Source organism: Canis lupus, chromosome 2, assembly GCF_048164855.1.
Source record: "Canis lupus baileyi chromosome 2, mCanLup2.hap1, whole genome shotgun sequence".
Taxonomy (NCBI): domain Eukaryota; kingdom Metazoa; phylum Chordata; class Mammalia; order Carnivora; family Canidae; genus Canis; species Canis lupus.
In genome coordinates this window covers 39,694,905-39,712,985 of record NC_132839.1, presented here as the reverse complement: position 1 = coordinate 39,712,985, position 18,081 = coordinate 39,694,905, and the positions used below count along the sequence as shown (strand labels likewise).

The 18,081-nt window shown below is 47.1% G+C and overlaps 1 protein-coding gene across 2 annotated transcripts in view; it reads right to left on the bottom strand.

The window, feature by feature from the left end:
• APBA2 (amyloid beta precursor protein binding family A member 2) overlaps positions 1 to 18,081 on the bottom strand; it is a 238,941-nt gene that overhangs the window by 182,221 nt on the left and 38,639 nt on the right. For both annotated transcript variants that reach the window (XM_072796094.1, XM_072796085.1), the window contains exon 2: positions 5,593 to 5,699. The gene's annotated coding sequence lies outside the window, so the exon portion shown is untranslated. The remainder of the gene's footprint in view (positions 1 to 5,592; positions 5,700 to 18,081) is intronic.

Sequence of the window (18,081 nt, the reverse complement as noted above, 5' to 3'; positions counted from 1 at the left end):
TAAGCTAAAATGTACCAATTTCTTAAAAGATATACACTACCAAGCTCACACAGGAGAAAAACAAACTGAATATCTGTTGTAAAGAAAATAAATCAGAAAAAAAAAAAAAAAAGAAAATAAATCAGGATGCCTGGGTGGCTCAGTGGTTAAGCATCTCCCTTCGGCTCAGGGTGTGAGCCTGGGGTCCTGGGATCGAGTCCCACATTGGGCTCCCTGTAGGGAGCCTGCTTTTCCCTCTACCTGTATCTCTGCCTCTCTCTCTGTATATCTCATGAATAAATAAAATCTTTTAAAGAAAAGAAATTAAAAAGAAATTAAAATTAAAAGAAATGCTTAATAGCCTTCCCAAAAAATCACCAGGTCCAGATGACTTCTCTCATGAATTCTATCAAATGTTTAAGGAAGATAGGATACCAATTGTCTATAATCTATTTCAGAAATTAAAAAAGGAAGGAATGGGGTGCCTGGGTGGCTCAATCAGTTAGTGTCCAACTCTTGATTTTGGCTCAGGTCACGATCTCAGGGTCATAAGATCGAGCCCCACATCAGGCTCCGTGCTGGAGTGAGGAGTCTGTTTCAGATTCCTTCCCTCTCCCTCTGCCCCCACCCCACTTCCACATGCACATGTGTGCATGCTCTGTGTCTCTCTCTCTCAAAAGAAAAAAAAAAGGAAAAGAAAGGAAAGGAACATTTCCTAACTTATTTTATGAAGCCAATATGACCCTAATTCCAAAATCAGATAATTACAAGAAAACTAAGACCAGTATCTCTCATGAACATACACTTAAAAATCCTCAGCAAAATATTAGGAAACAGAATCCAACAACGTATGAAAATTATATGTCACAACGAAATGATGTCTTCCAGGGATGCAATGTTGGTTCAACATAAGAAAAAGCAATTACTGTAAGCCTTCACACACAGACTAAAGAAGAAAAAACATATGATCATATTAATTGATGCAGAAAAAGCATCCGATAAAATCCAACACCAATTCCTGATTAAAAAAACAAAAAAAACAAAAAACTACTGGGTGCCTGGGTGACTCAGTGGTTGAGCATCTGCCTTTGGCCCAGGGCATGATCCCAGAGTCCTGGGATCAAGTCCCACACCAGGGTCCCCACAGGGAGCCTGCTTCTCCCTCTGCCTATGTCTCTGCCTCTCTCTCTGTGTTTCTCATGAATTAAGAAAAAATTTTTAAAGACTTTAAAAAATAATAATACATTTTAATTTAATTTAAAAAATTTTAAAAAACACTCACCAAATTAGTTATCAAGGAGAATATCCTTAGCTTAACAAAGGGAAATGCAAATCAAAACCACAAGATACCATTTCACACTCATATAGTTGACTATAACTTTAAAAAAAGAGAAAGAAAGAAAAAGAAAGAAAGAAAGAAAGAAAGAAGAGAAGAGAAAAAGAAAAAAGAAAAGAAAGGAAAAGAAAAGAAAAGAAAGGAAAAGAAAAGAAAAGAAAAAAGAAAAAAGAAAAGAAAAGAAAGAAAAGAAAAGATAAGATGTTGGTAAGGATGAGCTGCCTGTGGGGTCTGGTCACAGACCCCTCAAATACTGGAACTCTCAAATACTGCTTGTGAGAATGTAAAATAATATAGCAGTTGTGGAAAACAGTTTGGTGATTCCTTAAAAATTACCACATGATCCAGCAATTCCACTCCTAGGTATATTCACAAAATAACTGGAAACAAGTATTCAGACAAATATCTATATGTACACATTTAAAACAGCATTATTCACAATAGCTAAATGACTAAAACAACCTAAACGTCCACAGATGGACAAGTGGACAGACGTGATATGGTATATAAATATGCGATGGAATAGTACTCAGTCGTAAAAAGGAATGATGTTCTAATACCTGCTACAACTTGGATGAGCCTCATAAACATTATACCAAATCAAAGGTCCTTTGGGCTATTATAACAAATACCACAGACTGTGTGGCTTATAAACAATAGTTATTTCATAGTTAGGCTGTGACACAGAAGATCACATATTGTATGATTTCTAATTTTGTAGGAAACATTCACTATAAGTAAACTCATAGTGACTAAAAGCAGAGTGATGGCTGTCGGGGGATGGATGACAAGGAATGGGGAGAGACTGCTTAATGAGCATGAATGTTGCCTTCTGGGATGACAAAAATGTCCCAGAATGCAATAGAAATGATGGATGCATGACACTGGGAAGGTAAAAAATGTTACTAAATTGCATACTTTATCGTAAAGACATCTTTAAGATAAAGTATGTAATTTATGGTTAATGGTTAATTAACCATTAATGGTTAACTTCATGTTCTGGGAATTTTACCTCAATTTTTAAAAATGCAGATAACATCATACTTAATAGTGAAAACCGGAGGCTTTCCCCCTCAGATTGAGAGGGGGGAGAGAGGCAGAGAGAGAAAGAGAGAGAAATAACATCCAAATGCTGTGGGGCACTCAAGATGATGACAAAAAATCATGTGTTGGATTTGTCAACACTGGGTGTTGGCGACCTGGACCTCATCTTGGTGGGAGAGAGTGTAGGAAGCCAGCCAGAGTAAGCTGAAGAATTGCCAGGCTGACTTCTAGTTGTTAGGAAACAGGGTCACATTTCTGCATCTTCTCTTTAAAAAATTAAAAAAATAAAAAAATAAAAAACTTTATTCATGAGAGACAGAGAGAGAGAGAGAGAGAGAAAGAGGCAGAGACATAGGTAGAGGGAGAAGTAGGCTCCATACAGGGAGCCTGATGTGGGACTCCATCCCAGGACCCCAGGATCACACCCTGGGCTGAAGGCAGGTGCCAAACCGCTGAGCCACCCAAGGATCCCCTCTGCATCTTCTCCTGAAATTGTTCAAAAACAAAAGAAGAGGAAACACAAATAAACATTATAACTGCTAATTAGAAAACTGAATTTTCTCACATCTAAGGGATATTTGTTACTATCTCCTGATCTAGTCTATCCTGACTGATACATATTTTATAAGGATTTAAATCAAAATTATGAAATAACTATACTGGTTAAATAGAGCAGCCCTACAGAATGAAAACTCTGAGTTAAAATCATATTTACCACAATAGGAAATCCAGAAATAACAGCACATACATAACCTTTACAAATATGGCAATAAATCCCAGAAGAAACACCTAAAAGCTGCAAGTGGTGGTCTATGGGGAGCAGGAGAGGGCAAGAGTTGCACAAGGTCAGTAAGGTGGTAGCCAAGAGTCTGCCATTTTTCTCATAAAACTTATAGAACTTCTGACTTCTTAAAAATATGCCTTTTTTTGAGGTTTTATTTATTTATTCATGAAAGACACAGACAGAGAGGCAGAGACACAAGCAGAGGGAGAAGCAGGCTCCTCGCAGGGAGCCTAATGAGGAACTCGATCCTGGGACCCCAGGACCACGACCTGAGCCCAAGGTAGACGCTCAGCCACTGAGCCACCCAGGTGCCCCAAAATATGTATATAACTTATATTGATAAAATAAACATAGTACTTGAAAAAGTGAACCACTCTGTCTCTCTCTCTCTGTGTGTGTGTGTGTGTGTGACTATCATAAATAAAAAAAAATTAAAAAAAAAAAGTGGGATCCCTGGGTGGCGCAGCGGTTTGGCGCCTGCCTTTGGCCTAGGGCGCAATCCTGGAGACCCGGGATCAAGTCTCACGTTGGGCTCCCGGTGCATGGAGCCTGCTTCTCCCTCTGCCTGTGTCTCTGCCTCTCTCTCTCTCTCTCTCTCTCTCTCTCTGTGTGTGTGTGACTATCATAAATAAATAAAAATTAAAAACAAAAAGAACAAAAAGAAAAAGTGAACCAAAGGCTGTGAAGGGGGCTGAGGGCAGTGGTATATGTCATGTCACAGCCAGAAAGGACCTGGCCAAGAATGCTATGTAAGCACACCTGTGCAGAGGGCTGGGTCCTAGCTGCCTCAGTTTCTCCAGCACCCAGGACAGAGCCTGGCATGTGATGGAGGTGTGGCTGAGGCTCTGGAGCAGCACCAGTGGTTTTAAACCCCAGCTTTGCCACTTCCCAGCTCTGTGCGTGTAAGAACTTCATTCAGGGAGTCGATCTGTGCCACTCCCCCAGCACGGTGCCACATCCAGGTATGTGCAGAATAAATGGTTCTCTTTGGGCTTTTAAGTTTTCAACAAGTACTTGAAGAAGCTGCAGCACTGCAGGGTTGACAGGAGGAGGGAGACAGAATGGGGTGGGTCACGATGTTTCCTGAAAGACAGTATAAAGTGGGGTTGGCATCGAGCAGCTCAGTGGGAACAGGGTCTGGATGAGTGACCATCAGGTGGAGAAGTTAGTCAGAGCAAGGCTTCTGGGGGAGGGCAGTGAGGGAGCCAACGGGGGTTTTGGGGGATGCTGTATAAGAACAGGGAGCTGGAAGGCCTGGCAGGCTGGCTACTGAGGGACTGGACGTGGGCAGGGAGCTCAGCCATGGCCTGCCGTGTGCTGCACTCAGGTATCCGCTAGGGAAAGGGCTCGTGTGGGATGATCACAAGGCTGTTGACGATGCCCCCACTCCTTGGCAAGAGTGCTGGGCTGCTCCGCTGACCAGACCCCACAGGCAGCTGGGAGACAGGCCCTGCCCTGGAAGGGGACTTACTACGGGTTGAATTATGGCCCCCCAGATAACTTCCAAGTCCTAAGATAGGGTCATCGGCAGCGGCCCTCATCCAATAGGACCAGTGTCCTTGTCAAAAAGGGAAATTTGGATTCAGAGACAAAGACACAGGATCAGGGCCTGGAACAGAGCCCCTCACGGTCACCAGGAGGAGCCCATCCTGCCGCCACCTTGACTTTGGACTCCGGCCCCCAGACTGTGAGAGAATAAGCCTCTGGTGTGTAAATCCCCCCCCACAACCCCGGCTGTGGTACTTTGCCACAGCAGCCCTGGTGACTCTCTCTACTGGGTGACATGGCAGAGGTGACATACCCTCAGACGCAGATTCACATGATGCCTCAGTCACAGCCCATCCACTAGAGGGAGGGATGGGAAGGAGGACTTTCCTCAGTGGTCCCCAAGCCTCAGGCTGCCCTGCCCTACCTGCTGACCCGGGGAGGGTCCGGCCCATAAGAGCAGCATCTCAGGCCAGCCAGCTGGGTCAGAACAAAGGCCTGGAGTGCAGAACAATTTAGTAATTATTATTGATAGGTCTGGAGGGGAGATCCTGCCCACATTCTGCCAGTGCTGAACGCTGGACTCCCAGAGAGAGCCACTCACCTGGATGCCCCCCACGCACCCGCACGCTGACAGGAAGGGGAGCTACCTGGGGAGACAACACAGAGCCACTGAAAACACCATGGCAGCAGAAAGGCACCTGGCGGGCCTGACAGGGAAGTGGACAGGAACCCAGCAAACACAGTCTGTGTGGCCACCTGTCCCCTAGTGGTGTCCTGCCCTCCTTCCCATCTTTCTCCACAAAATGAAGGTAAATTTGAAAAAAAAGTAAAAGGAAAACAATGAAAATCATTTAGTGTGTTGCACTGGAGCTTTAGTGAGAGAGACATGTTGTCTCAGCTCCCACACAGCACATGAGCTGAGGTGCCCACACAAATGGTGACAACCACAGGTCCTACTCACTCAGAGTCGCCAGGCCCCAGGGGACTCTTGGCCATCCGCAGGATTGTCGTGGCCTCAGAAGTGGATGCACCCAGATGGACTCCAGCAATGCTTGAGGCTTCCGGAGACTGAAACGAGAGAGACACAAACAGGGCGTCAAGGGGCTGCAGGCAGGCCTCTCATTTAGGAACACATGGGTATTCTAGATCGGTGACAGAACGATCATTAAAAAGAAAAAAAAAAAAAAAAAAAGAGGCTAACAGCTCTCTGCACCAAAACGTTAAAAGCGGCTCACACTGTGGGATCAGAACTCTGGGGGTCTGCAGAGCAGCCCAACATTCTCAGAATCAAAGAGTTGCAAGTAGATCATGAGTCTCTCCGAGTTTTCGAGTGATCCCTCCTATTCATTCCCCAAGGTCAGCAAGCACAGAGAGCTAACAATTCGAGGCCACCAGCAGCCAGGCCCCAGCTGAAGAGAGCCAGGAATGTAATTTTCTCTGATCCTTTTGGAAGGAAGATACGCCGGTGGCATTCACGTTTGCAGGTTTCACTTACTCTCACCCGAAAAGAAGGACGTTTTTTAAGGTTCTGTTCCCAATTTGTTTTCTAAAACGCAAAATGCAACACAAGATACAGAGCTTGGTGTCATCTGCGTCATTCATCTTAATGTCATGTGTGACATACGTTGGGGGCAATTCTACAAAATAGACTAAACTGAGCCTTTTCAAAGAAAGGGCAACCATACGCACATGTGGGTGCACAGTGCAAGCCATCCCCTGTGCAAGTGACGTCATTTCCTCCCTGACACATGGGGACCTAGGGTTCAACCCGCGGCCTGCACAGCAGTGTCACCTGAGATCTTTGTGCGGAGCTGGACTACAGAGAGACATCTTGGCTTACACCCTAACTCTGCCCCTTACAGCCTGGGAGGACTAAGGAACCTACCCATGCTTCAGTTTCCCTACTTCAGAGGAGGATGGGAGCACTGAGATAGTGGGTGTCAGGCCCCATCCCCACCTTGGTCAAATGGAGACACTGACCACCCCCCCACCACACCATGACTTAGAAAGTTCCTCGAGTTTAATGTCAATGGCTCCTGCCCTGCTCCCCGTCCACGAAACAGGCCACCCAGCTGAAGGCCTCCTAAATCCAAGCATGGGCCCTATGCCCCCTCCCATGGGCCCACTCTGATACCAATGGACAAGTGCATCACTGTCTGTGCAGATAACATGAAGGCCAAACCACACCTGTGCCTGCCCCCACCTACAGCCAAGGACGCCAATGGGGGGCACAGACGCATGATATTACATGACACGGTCACCAACTCTGGACCACGGTATGCAAAGCAGTGGAGCACCCAGGCCTGAGCTCTACCCATTGCTTCAGTCTCCCCGCCATCACACCCCAAGCCCCACATGCCTCACCCCTTTCATGCCAGTGTTCAAATCATTCCCTTTTTTGTTCCTCCAGAAACATACTGATGAACTCCTATTCATCCTTCAAAACCCAACCGGAAAACACATCCCTGAGCTTCAGTGTCTTCTCAGCCTGTCCTGTTTCTGCCATTTTAATTACCAACCGTATCCCCTGCTCCCTCTGGGAGCCCACCTGGCCTCTGGAAGGCAGCATTCCACAGACTACAGATGCCACCACTGCCAGCAAACCAAGAACACGGGCTTCAAACAGAGCCTTAAAGAAAGAGGGTAAACACAGACTGGGAGAGAACTCTGAATGGGAGCACTGAGTTGGGGCCATAGACGCCAGCCACAGCAGAAGGGAAGTAATGAAATGTACTACTAAAACTATGCTGAGCCCTGAATGCCAGGCTCCGGGGCAACTGTGACCTCACAGGCAAACAGGGCCACCATAAGTTTCTGACTGTGGACAGGGGTTACCATATGGGTTTGGTGCAGGACAGCCCAGGAGGGGCAGGGCTCATCCAGGAGCCCCCAGAAGGAATGTAGAGGTCGTCAAAGGGGTCCAACTTGCTAAGCCCCTTAGGGAGAAGAAAGAGGCACTGGCATTCACTGAGCCCCCCAAAGGGTACATTGATGAAGCTATTCAGAAGAGGATGCATAGCAAAGCTCCTCCCTAGCTCCTCCCCACTCCCCATGACCCCTGGCTCTGCATTCTGTATGGAAAGCCTCCTGCCAGTCCCCAAAGCTGCATAATCACTCTGCAACACTGCTTTGAACCAATCTGCCCACTAACTGCTACGGGCCACAGGCTGCCACATACAGCGCATCCCTGAGGCTAAAAACACAGCCAGTTTCTTGGCAACACACCTCCCCCAGGGGCCTTCCACAGGGGCAGAGGTGTGGCTGCCAGGGAACCAGGCACCCTCCATTCAAAAGTCAACCTACCATGTGTCAGGCTCGGATCCTCAGCTCTCTATCTGCTGCCATGGCCCTCTCTAGCAGGAAGCAGGTGACACTATGTCCCTCCCCACACCCTTTCCCTGCCCTCAGCCACTCACAAGGCTCACCCAGAAAGGTTCACAAGGAAATGGTAAACACTCTAGCAGCCCATAAATCCCCACAGTCATGAACTGACCAGGAATAACGCATAGCTCCCAGCAACTGCCCACCACCACTCATTGCCAACCCCAGAAAGAATGTGGGGAGGCATGGCGGTGGGCACTGGCATGCTAGGCCAATGCTGGTATGGCCTGGTCCTGATAACTAGCCACCTTGTCCACCTCACAACAAATGGTGAGTGGCAGGAAGACATGACCTAGGGCTGGGCTGGCACAGAGACACTGCCAGAGGACAGCCTGGCCTGTTGGGGGGGCATGGTGACATGGTGCTGGCAATGTCACACCCACCTCCAGCAGGTCCGCACGGACACTGGGCCCCTGCACAGCAGAAATATGGCCACGTTCTAGAAGGCAGAGCTCACAGGGTCAGGCCTGTCCCCAGGGTCAGAGGCAGCCCCAACTTTTGTAACCTGCTGGCATCTCTTCTTGCCTGAGGCCCTCTGTGTGCTGTGACTGCACTGTTTGGCCCTGCGCTGCCCCCTGCTCACACTCCCACAGGCCAGCACACACACAGCCCTATCTTCTCCAGTCAGGGGAAGATCCCACCACATCCGCTCACCCAGGCTCAACGCTAGTGAGCTCCAAGTGTGATAGAGGCCTTTCTCTACCTGGTCCCTAAAGTATCTTAGACGAAAAACATCCAGATGGCCACAGGTACATGAAATGCCCAACAGCCCTCATCATCAGGGAAACAGCTCAGAACCACAATGAGGTATCACCTCACACCTGTCAAAAGGGCTAGAATCCAAAATATAAGAAATAGTAAGTGTTGGCGAGGATGTGGAAGAAAGAGAACCCTTGTGTACTGCTGGTGGGAAGTACAGTGGTGCAGCCACTGTGGAAAACAGTGAGGGAGTTCTTCAAAAAATTAAAAATAGAACTACCATTCAATCCGGCAATTCCACTTCTGGGTATTTATCTGACAAAAATGGAAACACGAACTCCAAAAGATATCCCTACTCCCCTGTCATTGTAGCATTATTTACAATAGCCAAGATATGGAGACCACCCAAGTGCCCACTGACAGATGAATGGATAAAGAAAATGTGGTAAAAAAAACACACATATATATACACAGTAGAATATTATTCAGCTATAAAAAAAAAAGAAATCCTGCCATTTATAACAACATGGGTAGACTCTAATGGCATGTTAGGTGAAATAAATCAAACAGAGAAAGACAAAAACCATATGATCTTACTTATACATGGAATTTAAGAAAAACAAAAAGAAGCAAACAAAAACCCTGAGCTCATAGATACAGAAAACAGACTGGAAGAAAACAGAATGCCAGAGGTGGGGGGTGCAGGAGTGGGTGAAATGCATGAAGTAGATCAAAAGGTACAAATCCCCTTTTATAAAATAAGTCCTGGAGATGGAATAAACAGGATGGTGACCACAGTTAATAACACTGTATTGCATATTTGAAAGTTGCTAAAAGAGTAGATCTTAAAAGCTCTCATCATAAGAAAAATAATTTTCTGGGGCACCTGGGTGGCTCAGCAGTAGAGCATCTGCCTTCAGCCCAGGGTGTGATCCTGGAAACCCAGGATCAAGTCCTGTATCAGGCTCCCTGCATGAAGCCTGCTTCTCCCTCTGCCTCTGCCTCTTGTGTCTCTGCCTCTCTCTGTGTGTCTCTCATGAATAAGTAAATAAAATCTTTCCAAAAAAAAAAAAGAATTTTCTAATTACATGGGGTGATGGCTGGTAACTTCACTTAATGTGGTGATCATTTTGCAACAGACACAAATTACTGTTCTGTACACCCAAAACTAATATAATATGTTAATTGTACCTCAGCTTAAAAAAGGAAAAGAATCTGAGAAGGCAAAAAGGTAAAACCTAGGTTTGAGAAGACAGAAATGAGAACATACAGACCAGGGGCTGCCCCCAAACAGGTAGGCCAAAAGGTCCTGCCTTGAGGCTTCACCCCACAGACACAGTCCAGCCTCTGGGGCAGCCATATCCTCTCAGCATTCAAGAAAATGGCACATGGCCCTGGTAGGTCTCCTGAAACAGCAAAGTCAGTGTCCAAAAAACCCTTCGTATTTCCTCTACCTCCAAGGGCCAGAGAATCAGGAACTGCTCTAAGTGTCTGCCTAGGAAGCCAAGCATTGATCTCCTGATCCATGGAACATGGGGAACTTGCTCTTATCGTCCCCCAAAGCATTCCCATCTCAGTGGATGGCTACTTCCTTCAGGATGCTCAGGCCAAAGCCTCAGAGCCATCCTGGGCCCTTCTCCTTCCCCCATCCTCATACTCATCAGAAAATCATGCTGGCTCCACCTGTGAAGTTAACACAGACTTCAGCTCTGGTCTCCCATGACCACTGATGCCTGGGCTGAGACTCCATCCCCTGTATGACCACAATGGCTCCTAACAGCTCATTACCTTTATGTTGGCCCCTTCCAATCTAGTCTTGGTGCACCAGCCCAAATGATCCTTCCCAATGGTGTCCTCACCACAGTCTCTGAGGCCCTACACAATCTGGCATGCATCTCTCCCACCACCTCTCAAAACCCCTCCCTCTATACCTCTGCCCTCCCTCCCTCAGCACCAGCCCCCTGGCCACCTTGCTCTTCCTCAAACATACCAGAAAGATGTCACCCCAGACCCTTTGCATAGGCCATTCCCCTAGCCATCCACATAGCACCCTCCTTCCCCTCCTCCATGCTGCTGCTCATACATCATCCTCCCTGACCACTCTACTTAAAAGCATAATACCACCCACCTGGCCCTTCTTGGCCTCCTCCCCTGCTTTATGCTTCTCCATAGCAATTGCCACCACATAATGTGTGAAATATTTCTTTTATTTACCTTGGTTATCTCCTGCCTTCCCTCACAGGAAAGCAAGGTCTATAAGAACAGAGATTCTCAATCAATATTCAACAAAAATGTGTGGAATGAATGAATGAGTCATCCTCCACCTGGGAGGAAAGCAGGACATGTGCATGACAGAGCCAGCACCAGCAGCCCAGGAAGCTGAGGGTGACACAGCGCTGCTCTCCACCTCACACAACGATGATGATGAGACTCCAGCATTTCCAAGCTGCCCAGAAGGAAGAAGAGGAAGCCTTTCTTGAGTCTAAATTTGTGTCTCCTCCGATTAAGCCCCCAAAGAGTGCTACTGAGAGCCCAGAGCTGGAAGCACCAGGTCCAGCCTCTCCTCCTGTGGGTGAGGAGCCAAGCTCAGAGGGCCACACAGACCCTCCACACCACATCCCAGGCCTTGCCATAGTCTGCAGCCTTGACCACACCTCCAATAGCAGCGGGTACAGGGTGTGGACCCAAGGCTGGCCACAAGCATCCCCAGAGGCAATTGTGCAGTGGTCAGGAGCCCATCTGGAGCCAGACTGCCTGGGCTTGCTTCCTGAGAACCCCACCAAACTACTTAAGTCCCCTGGCTTCTCCCGTCCTGCCCAGAACACAGAGGGGGGTGGGGCTCAGAAATCTCCACAGGCTTCTGGGAGGAGAAGGAGCACCAATATGTACCCAGCTGCCTAGAATGGGGCCAGCCAGGGATGAGTAAGCACTGTGACACCTCTAAAGCAACACTTACAGCTCCCTGATGGAACCCAAGATAAACCCAGTCAAAGATGGGCCCCTCTTTCTCCTGCTTTTCCCAGGAATGGTAAGGTGCATTGAGAAATGAGCACCAGCCTGTGCCCTCATGGTCCAATCCTCTGCAGAGCCGGGCCTCTCAGGGCACAGATGAGGAAACAAGTCTTGAGGGAAGGAGCCCACCCCGGCTGACGGCTGATGGGTAGAGGGGCACTCCCTAGCTTTGGATGACCATGGTTGGCCCTGACTTGAAGCAAAGTCTAGGATGGTCACTTCTGCAAGACCAGATGTAGAGGCGTGGCATGTGGCTGTGCTCTCAGGTGGAATCTGTGACCAGACAAAGGCAGAAGGGGACCCACCTCCTTCACAAAAACTCAAACCCACAGGCACACCCCACCTCGATGGCCCCACCCCTTTCACATGGTCCTGGGAATCGAGGTGTGCTCCAAGAACCTCTGTCCCTGGGAAGGTGCTCTGGTCTGGTGTGTGTGACAGAGGCCATATTAAGTGCTTCTGCAGGCTCTGGAGGCAGCAGAGCCACCTGGTCAAGTGTCTGGATTAAAAATATCAAGATCAACTGTGAAAGGCAGCAAAATGGTGACCACAAGGCTCCATGTGCCTCAGAGAGTGGTGCTGGGTGGGGGGGGGGGGGGGGGCGGTGGGCAGAGGGGAAGCAACACCCAGACCCCAGCAGAGAGAGCAGAGGAGCACACAATGGTTTAGGGCAGAGGGATCAGCACAAATCCAACCCAGTGGCCCAGGGTAGACGGTCCTTGTCCTACAAACTAGAGCCTGGAAGGCCCTCCCTCCAGGAATGACCAGGCTCTTCCAGCCAGCAGGAGGGAAGGCTGACCCTGGGGAGTTAGCACAACAGCCTGAGGGAATTCTATTGTTATCCTGCCCTCCCAGCCCAGCAGACAGGCTCAGGAAGGGCAGGTTATTTGCTCAGGGAGGGAGAGCAGAGTCCCAGCAGAAGCCAAGGCCCACGCCCTGGGGTGAGCACATTCAGAAACCCTCCCTATTCTCCTGCCCACTGTCTTGCTCTCTGAACACTGGACATGTGTAGCATTCAATGCAGGATGTGATGATGGGGCCACATTTAAGCACTTTAAGGTATATTTTTGTACTCTGCCAACTTCTAGAGTGTTACCATTTTGCTTTATGCCAAAAGGACATTGCTCTTCAGCTACCACAAAAATTTCCTCCATATGATCGAGCAGGGGGTATGATGATGGAAACGCCACTAATTATGTAAAAATGCTCCAAATGGATTAAAATTTTTGCATACTATGTGAAGTATTCTTAATTAATGGATACAAATTTGGGGGAAATTTGGGAGGAATCTGGCATCTGACTAGGTCCTCAGACAAGAGAATACTAGAAATAGGTATAAACCCCCAAAATGCTCCCTTGTCTTCTGGCAGGGTCACCATGCCCACACAGGAAGCAGAGGCCCCTAAACCCCACCCCAGGCCTATCATAGTCTCAGTAGCTTCCAGCTATGGCTGGGTGGGCTATCCTTCGATGTGCCAGACACCTAGTACAGGACCACGGACTGGGATCCATCTAAGCTGACTGCTCCCTAGAGTGTAACTCTTTCTGAGCTCAATGGAAGTCCACACTCCCTGCCCACCTTTCAGTACCTCCAATGCACGTCTGACAGGCACCTCAAGCTCAGCATGTCCAAGCAGTGTCAAGTTCTCCCTGCAAAAGATCCAGCTCCAGAAGGAGGGGCGAGATGGCGGAAGAGTAGGGTCGCCAAGTCACCTGCCCCACCAAATTACCTAGATAACCTTCAAATCATCCTGAATATCTACAAATTCGGCCTGAGATTTAAAGAGAGAACAGCTGGAACACTACAGTGAGAAGAGTTCAGCTTCTGTCAAGGTAGGAAGACGGGGAAGAAAGAAATAAAGAAACAAAAGGCATCCAAGGGGGAGGGGCCCCGCGAGGAGCCGGGCTAAGGCCAGGGCGAGTGTCCCCAGGACAGGAAAGCCCCGTCCAGGAGGAGCAGGAGCTGCACCAACCTTCCCGGGTGGAAAGGGGCTGGCAGGGAGTTAGAGCAGGACCCCAGGAGGGCGGGGATGCCCTCGGGCTCCCTGGGACACTAATAGACACCTGCGCCCCAGGGAGAGTGCGCCGAGCTCCCTAAGGGCTGCAGCGCGCACGGCTGGACCCGGGAGCAGCTCGGAGGGGCTCAAGTAGCTCCGCGGAGGGGGCTGCGGGGCGGGAGCGCTAATCCAACAGCGCAGGCCCGGGAGCACTGGGCGCCGGGACACAGCCCAGAATCCGGCCTACCCCCGGGACAGGCAGAGGCCGGGAGGGCCCAGGACAGCAAGGACGCTCCTGCCCCGAGCTGAGCAGTTCAGCGGCCCCGCCCCGGAGGCTCCAGGCCCTGCAGACGGAGAGCTCCAGAGTTACTGCGGGAGCTGACTCCAGGGCTCCAGAGCTGGCCCCGCCACTGCGGTTGTTCCTCCTGGGGCCTCACGGGGTAAACAACCCCCACTGAGCCCTGCACCAGGCAGGGGGCAGAGCAGCTCCCCCAAGTGCTAACACCTGAAAATCAGCACAACAGGCCCCTCCCCCAGAAGACCAGCTAGACGGACCAGTTCCAGGGGAAGTCAAGGGACTTAAAGTATACAGAATCAGAAGATACTCCCCCGTGTTTTTGTGGTTTTCTTTTTTTTGTTTTGTGTGGTTTTTTTTTTTTTTTTTTTTTTTTTGCTTTTTGAATTCTGTTTGCATCCCCCAGCCTTTTTTTCCTTTCTGTTTTTCTTTTTTTCTTTTTTTCTTCCTTTTTTCTTTTTTCTTTTTCTCTTTTCTTTCCTTCTTTCTCTCCTCTCTGTTTCTCCTTTTCCCAATACAACCTGTTTTTGGCCACTCTGCACTGAGCAAAATGACTAGAAGGAAAACCTCACCTCAAAAGAAAGAATCAGAAACAGTCCTCTCTCCCACAGAGTTACAAGATTTGGATTACAATTCAGTGTCAGAAAGCCAATTCAGAAGCACTATTATAAAGCTACTGGTGGCTCTAGCATAAAGGACTCAAGAGACTTCATGACTGCAGAATTTAGATCCAATCAGGCAGAAATTAAAAATCAATTGAATGAGATGCAATCCAAACTAGAAGTCCTAACGACGAGGGTTAACGAGGTGGAAGAACGAGTGAGTGACATAGAAGACAAGTTGATGGCAAAGAGGGAAACTGAGGAAAAAAGAGACAGACAATTAAAAGACCATGAGGATAGATTAAGGGAAATAAATGACAGCCTGAGGAAGAAAAACCTACGTTTAATTGGGGTTCCCGAGGGCGCCGAAAGGGACAGAGGGCCAGAATATGTATTTGAACAAATCATAGCTGAGAACTTTCCTAATCTGGGAAGGGAAACAGGCATTCAGATCCAGGAGATAGAGAGATTCCCACCCCCCCCTAAAATCAATAAAAACCGTTCAACACCTCGACATTTAATAGTTAAGCTTGCAAATTCCAAAGATAAAGAGAAGATCCTTAAAGCAGCAAGAGACAAGAAATCCCTGACTTTTATGGGGAGGAGTATTAGGGTAACAGCAGAACTCTCCACAGAGACCTGGCAGGCCAGAAAGGGCTGGCAGGATATATTCAGGGTCCTAAATGAGAAGAACATGCAACCAAGAATACTTTATCCAGCAAGGCTCTCATTCAGAATGGAAGGAGAGATAAAGAGCTTCCAAGACAGGCAGGAACTGAAAGAATATGTGACCTCCAAACCAGCTCTGCAAGAAATTTTAAGGGGGACTCTTAAAATTCCCCTTTAAGAAGAAGTCCAGTGGAACAATCCACAAAAACAAGGACTGAATAGGTATCATGATGACACTAAACTCATATCTTTCAATAGTAACTCTGAACGTGAACGGGCTTAATGACCCCATCAAAAGGCGCAGGGTTTCAGACTGGATAAAAAAGCAGGACCCATCTATTTGCTGTCTACAAGAGACTCATTTCAGACCGAAGGACACTACAGCCTGAAAATAAAAGGTTGGAGAACCATTTACCATTCAAATGGTCCTCAAAAGAGAGCAGGGGTAGCCATCCTTATATCAGATAAACTAAAATTTACCCCGAAGACTGTACTGAGTGATGAAGAGGGACACTATATCATAATTAAAGGATCTATCCAACAAGAGGATTTAACAATCCTCAATATATGTGCCCCGAATGTGGGAGCTGCCAAATATATCAATCAATTAATAACCAAAGTTAAGACATACTTAGAGAATAATACACTTATACTTGGTGACTTCAATCTAGCGCTTTCTACACTCGATAGGTCTTCCAAACACAACATATCCAAAGAAACGAGAGCTTTAAATATTTTTTTTAATTTTTATTTATTTATGATAGTCACAGAGAGAGAGAGAGAGAGAGGGGCAGAGACATAGGCAGAGGGAGAAGCAGGCTCCATGCACCGGGAGCCTGATGTGGGATTCGATCCCGGGTCTCCAGGATCGCGCCCTGGGCCAAAGGCAGGCGCCAAACCGCTGCGCCACCCGGGGATCCCAGAAACGAGAGCTTTAAATGATACACTGGACCAGATGGATTTCACAGGTATCTACAGAACTTTACATCCAAACTCAACTGAATACACATTCTTCTCAAGTGCACATGGAACTTTCTCCAGAATAGACCACATACTGGGTCACAAATCGGGTCTGAACCAATACTAAAAGATTGGGATCGTCCCCTGCATATTCTCAGACCATAATGCCTTGAAATTAGAACTAAATCACAACAAGAAGTTTGGAAGGACCTCAAACACGTGGAGGTTAAGGACCATCCTAATAAAAGATGAAAGGGTCAACCAGGAAATTAAGGAAGAATTAAAAAGATTCATGGAAACTAATGAGAATGAAGATACAACAGTTCAAAATCTTTGGGATGCAGCAAAAGCAGTCCTAAGGGGGAAATACATCGCAATACAAGCATCTATTCAAAAACTGGAAAGAACTCAAATACAAAGCTAACCTTACACCTAAAGGAGCTAGAGAAAAAACAGCAAATAGATCCTACACCCAGCAGAAGAAGAGAGTTAATAAAGATTCGAGCAGAACTCAATGAAATTGAGACCAGAAGAACTGTGGAACAGATCAACAGAACCAGGAGTTGGTTCTTTGAAAGAATTAATAAGATAGATACACCATTAACCAGCCTTATTAAAAAGAAGAGAGAGAAGACTCAAATTAATAAAATCATGAATGAGAAAGGAGAGATCACTATCAACACCAAGGAAATACAAACGATTTTAAAAACATTATGAACAGCTACACGTCAATAAATTAGGCAATCTAGAAGAAATGGACGTTTTTCTGGAAAGCCACAAACTACCAAAACTGGAACAGGAAGAAATAGAAAACCTGAACAGGCCAATAACGGAAGGAATTGAAGCAGTCATCAAACACCTCCCAAGACACAAAAGTCCAGGGCCAGATGGCTTCCCAGGGGAATTCTATCAAACGTTTAAAGAAGAAACCATACCTATTCTACTAAAGCTGTTTGGAAAGATAGAAAGAGATGGAGTACTTCCAAATTTGTTCTATGAGGCCAGCATCACCTTAATTCCAAAACCAAAGACCCCACCAAAAAGGAGAATTATAGACCAATATCCCTAATGAACATGGATGCAAAAATTCTCAACAAGATATAGCCAATAGGATCCAATAGTACATTAAGAAAATTATTCACCATGACCAAGTAGGATTTATCCCCGGGACACAAGGCTGGTTCAACACTCGTAAAACAATCAATGTGATTCATCATATCAGCAAGAGAAAAACCAAGAACCATATGATCCTCTCATTAGATGCAGAGAAAGCATTTGACAAAATACAGCATCCATTCCTGATCAAAAATCTTCAGAGTGTAGGGACAGAGGGAACATTCCTTAGCATCTCTAAAGCCATCTACGAAAAGCCCACAGCAAATATAATTCTCAATGGGGAAGCACTGGGAGCCTTTCCCCTAAGATCTGGAACAAGACAGGGATGTCCACTCTCACCACTGCTATTCAACATAGTATTGGAAGTCCTAGCCTCAGCAATCAGACAACAAAAAGACATTAAAGGCATTCAAATTGGCAAAGAAGAAGTCAAACTCTCCCTCTTCGCCGATGACATGATACTCTACATAGAAAACCCAAAAGACTCCACCCCAAGATTGCTAGAACTCATACAGCAATTTGGCAGCGTGGCTGGATACAAAATCAATGCCCAGAAGTCAGTGGCATTTCTATACACTAACAATGAGATTGAAGAAAGAGAAATTAAGGAGTCAATCCCATTTACAATTGCACCCAAAAGCATAAGATAACTAGGAATAAAACTCACCAAAGAGGTAAAGGATCTATACCCTAAAAACTATAGAACACTTCTGAAAGAA